Below are 5,148 nucleotides of genomic sequence, written 5' to 3'. Positions count from 1 at the left end.
AATTTTTCTTAGTTTCAGCCGGGGTCCTTTTGAGGTCTGATGGGGTGGATCTCTCTTTAGGACCTATGTCTATCTGAAAAAGAGAAGCAGATTCTCCAATGGAGAGTAAGTTAGCACCAGGACAGGTGAGATAACCCTTACTTTTTTTATAGAGAGTTTAATAGGTATAGGCCCTCTTATAGCCCATGATTGGTGGTAGCTTGATAATGGAGAGTGGGCTTATGTCTGGATATGGTTCTGACTTGTTTCCCAGCTACAGCTGTGAGTCCCGCACCACTGAGGGGATCAGTTAGCCAAATCAAGAGCAGTTGGTTCCCCACCATGGGTGTGTGCCACTATTGCACTTGTGTGGGCATCACAACAGGTTATTTGCTGCTATGTAGGTTAGACCATGTGTTACTTGGACAAATATTGGTCATTTCCCCCAGTCACCCATGTAGCACCTTCTAGCACTAGACACGCTGACTGTCTGGGGACTGATCTCTCTTCCAGCTTCCAGCCATCCATTCCATTTTATGTGTTGGCCACACACAGTGTCTTCAGCAGTAGGGTCTTACCACTAACCTTTGGTGGGTCATCAAGTACTCGGACAGAAATCTGTCTTTCTTTTAGGAAACCTTGTAGGTCTCTCTGATCAAAAGCTCATTGCGGATGATAGCCACATGCTGGTACTGGGAGTTACAGGTCAGTGCCCACTAAGAGAAGGAGGAAAAAGATAACTAATATACAAGAGTGAGAGAGAAGAGAGGGGGTGGAAGGAGAGGGAGAGGGAGGGAGGGAAGCTGTAGGAGATTAAGGTTAGTCTTCATTATACCCTCTCTGGTGTCTTGTGGTTCAGGTGTTCCATGTAAGGGTTTGGTGAAGGTTCAGCCATTTGGTCTGCCTTTTAGGAATTAGAATTTTATGGTACCATTGCTGTTTGGGTCTAGATTTGTGTTTCCCACCCCCTCTGTTGCCTTCCCCTCCCTCTCCATCCATCCTAGTGTCTAGTCCACAAGATGCTTGCTGGGTATGTAAAGTATCTTGGTAGATTCAGGTTAGGTGCTGTAGATGAGTGAGACTATGTGATGATTTTTTTTTTTTTTTCTGTGATTGGGTAAGTTCACTGAGAACGATCTGTTCCAGGTTTAACCATTTTCCCTCAAATTTCATTGTGTCATTTTTTCTTACTGCTGTATAGAATTCCATTGTGTAGATATACCACATCTTAGTTATCCATTCTTCTAGTGATGGACATCTGGGTTGATTCCAGCTTTTAGCTATTACGAATTGAGCTGCTACAAACATGGTTGAGCAAATCTCTCTGGCCTGTGGCTTTTGGTTTTCCAAGGTAGGGTCTCACTCTAGCCTAGGCTGACCTGGAATTCACTATGAAGTCTGAGGGTGGCCTTGAACTCACAGCTATCCTTCTACTTCTGCCTCCCATGTGCTGGGATTAAGGGTGTGTGCCGCCAAGCCCAGCCCTACATTTGCACTTTAGTCCCTCCTCTTTATCATTGGCCACAGGAAGCAAGGGTTCCACAACTGGAGGAGGCTCATGTGTTGAAAAAGTGGATTCCAGAATTTTCTCTCAGGACAGACTCTTAGGGTTCATGCATCTCATTCCCCAAGTTTTGATATTCTTCATCCATCATAATACTTATAAGAGCTTAGTTGGCTCAAGGCACGGAATGGTTATGCAGCTAACCAAGATCACACAGCTGGCTTTCTGTTTGATGATGTTTGTATAAGTTCCCTTGGGTGAGGAATGGACTGCTTAGTAAGCAAGCCTTTTAAGCCACCTTTGAGCCAGACTGGCATTATCTGAACCAACCAAGGGCTCAACCAGGTTTCTTGGTTAGACTGAAGACAACACCAAAAACCTTAATCAGTTATCAGCCTCGAGTCACATAACTTCCCTTGAAAAGTATGAGTATCCGCCCCTTCCCCCTGCAAACTTTGGGATTGTTACTAGGAAGAGACGTGAAACAAATGTGAAGAGGTTTAAGTGAGGGTGTGCTCACTGGAAATCTGAAGCTTTGCAGCATATTTAAGTTCCAACTCATTATAATTTTCTCCAACTCATTATATATTTGATTAAAAGACTGTGAAATTAACAAAATGCACACGAATAAAGTTTTAATATACTTCATGATGGGTAGATGAGGCTGTCCATTCTACCATTTCTATGGATTCTCTGGCATGGTTTGGCTGTATCATTAAGAAGTCGAATAAAAAGTAAATATATAGATCGTGAAAAAAGTAAGCATTTCTTAATTTCTCTGAGGTTCTTGGCTTCCGGCATGTGTTCTGTCTGTTTGTTTGTTTTTGAGGTGGGGTCTCACTCTGGCCCAGGCTGACCTGGAATTCACTATGGAGTCTCAGGGTGGCCTCGAACTCATGGCAATCCTCCTACCTCTGCCTCACGAGTGCTGGGATTAAAGGCGTGCGCCACCACGCCTGGCCCGGCATGTGTTCTGCTGCACAACTAAGTCTTAAGTGATCATCAGTATATTGGGACCTGGCTGCCATCTTCCTGTTCTCTGCAGGGACAGTGGAGCAGCCCTGGGCTTTAGCTAGCAGAGGAGGTAGAGAACTGTGGGGAGACAGAAGACGAAAGGTTAGGTAGAGAAGGAGAGAGTGTCGAGAAGGAAGATAGAAGTGAGAAGACTAGGAGAGAGAAAAGAGCAAGAAGAACACCGTGCCCCATGGCACATGGCATACGGCACCCAGCAGCCCTACCTAATTCACACACCCCAGGGATCTGTCGTCGGCTTTGCAGAGCTGGAGAAGGAGCAGGGAAGGCAAGCACAGAGCATCCCAGTCGCTGCTCACCGAGTGCCCAGGCTTGCCTCTTTGTGACAAGGCTAATTCTCACCCTTCCCCGTACTTGTTCCCTTCGATAGATTTCCTTGGAGGGACAAGAGATGCCATCTTGAATTGTGAGGAAATGAAAAGGAGAAAAATCCCAGCAACACTTGAAACACTGTCACCAGCTTCTTTAAGCCACTTAGCAATAATTCAAATGGTCATGTTTATTTTTATATGAATTAATTCACCCAGCACATGGATCCATTGTGTTTTCATAAGTGTCATAAGTAGACAAGAGGAGTCACATATTTGCCTCCCCATTCTGTGGAAGAGGGCGTGAGAAGCATGTGGCTATGGTTTGTGTGGGCATGATGGCAAGCCCGGGCAGTGACTCAGGACACTCTGAGTGAGCACTGTCTCACTGTGTGACATGCCTTCACACTTGTCGTGTGGCAGAAACTTGACTTGCACATTCGTTCAACATGCGTAGGTTTCTCTAGGTACAGGGGAGCAAACTACAGAAATCCTTCCCATCGGAGCTGGGGCAGTGGTAGTGACTCCATCTCTCTCTCTGTCTTTTGTATGTTATGTGTGTGTAACATGTATGTGTGCAGATCTGTATGTGCATGTGGATGTGTGTGCACATGCATGTGGAGACCAGAGGTTTGTGTCAACTATCTTCCTCAATCACTTTCAACACTGCTTGTTTTTTAAAGAAACCATTTACTTCCATCTTTCCTGAGTCTATAGAGCAGCACAGGGCCGGTCAGGGGATGGCCCTGCCCACGCGGCGGCCTGGGTGGTGGAGGCCGCAGGCCAGGCCTCAGGGGTTGGCTGAGCACTCAAGACCATCAGGAACTGCTGGGGAGGCACAGAGTGCAGCTGCAACCTTCAGACCAGCGTGCCTCCTCAGGTGCTGGGCGGCAGTGAGCTAGGGAGCGGGCATGGCCCATTCTCCTAGAGCTCCCCCCCCACTTGGTCTTGGCCTTCTCCATGGTGCCCTGCTCCTCCTCAATCTCCTCCAGTCTCTGTAGGACAGATCAGGCATGCCCTTCCAGGGGTGCTCATGGGAGATGGTGCCATGTATGTGCAAGACTTCCAGGCCAGCATCCTCCACATGAGAATCAAGTGAGCTCCCTTGTTGATACGTGGGGTGACAGTGTCCTCGTAGCGCAGAGGAGAGTCAGGGTTACACAGAGCCATGGTAGACAGGGTGACGTAGGACACCTGCATGAAAGGCTGGGGGTCAGTCACCACCAGAAGATGAGGCTCCCGGAAGGCTGCCCGGATCTGGTCAGTGAAGGATCCAGGGGTGAAGCGGCTGGCGATGGGAGTGGCTCCTGTGGCAGCAGTGAACTTCAGCATGGCACGCTGACCTGCATGGCTGGAGGCGATGGTGCTGACGTCAGCAGGGTTCTCGATGGCAACAATGGCACAAGCTGCCAGCAGGTTTTCCCAGGTCCTCTTCAGACTTACCATGTAGATGCCATCACTCTTCCTCTTGTACGTGGACTGTTCCATCTGGGAATCAAGGTTGGTGCCACCTAAGTGGGTTCCTGCTGCAAGGAAGTCGAAGACATCCTCCTCCTTCATTTGCAGGACATCGAGGACTCTGGACATTGTATTAGCTTCCCTGGGAATGAAGAATAATGGTGTATGGCCCCTATGAGGGTAGTGTGGAAAAGCTCAACATTACTTTTTAAATCAAAGTCTTGCACTCAATCCAGAGCTCACTGATTCGGCTAGACTAGGTAGTCAGCTAGTCTCTGCCTCCCCAGCTCTAGGATTATAAGCACGTGTCTTCATGCTTGGCATTTCATGTGGGTGCAGGGGACCCAAACCCAGGCCCTCACACTCTGTGGCAAGCACCTTAACCACTGAGCATCTCCCCAGCCCTTTGTGCAAACGTATTAGATGTAGTTTCTTTTATTTTGTAAAAAAATTATTTTTATTAGATAGGGACATATTTACTATGTAAACAACACATGTTGGTACCATCCTTTCCCTCCTCCCTGCCCCTTTTCTGAAGAGGCCTTCCTCATTGGGGATGTAGGTCAACCCCATGGGGATTGTGGGTCATGCATTATGGGGGCAGCAGTCAGTTATGGGGGAGAGGCGATGTCTCTGTGCAAAATGTCCCAACTTGTGGGTCTAATGATCTTTCTTCCCCCTCTTCTTCAAAATTCCCTGAGCCATGCTGAGAACATTTTTAGCAGAATCATTATCTGGATATGATTCTGACTTACTTCCCAGTTCCATATATGGTTTCCTTTCCACTGAGCGGACCTGTTAGCCAATCCAGGAGCAGATGGTTACCCACTGTGGCTATGTGTCACTATTGCACTTGTGTGAGCATCA

General features: G+C 47.6%; 1 pseudogene; it reads right to left on the bottom strand.

Moving 5' to 3' along the window:
• Window positions 1-3,534: 3,534 nt before the first annotated feature.
• On the bottom strand, window positions 3,535-4,410 carry LOC101611686 (annotated as a pseudogene).
• Window positions 4,411-5,148: the final 738 nt, after the last annotated feature.

The sequence above is a fragment of the Jaculus jaculus genome, chromosome 1, assembly GCF_020740685.1.
Source record: "Jaculus jaculus isolate mJacJac1 chromosome 1, mJacJac1.mat.Y.cur, whole genome shotgun sequence".
Lineage (NCBI taxonomy): Eukaryota > Metazoa > Chordata > Mammalia > Rodentia > Dipodidae > Jaculus > Jaculus jaculus.
The sequence above is the reverse complement of the archived record's forward strand: the minus strand, read 5'-3'. Positions and strand labels throughout refer to the sequence as shown.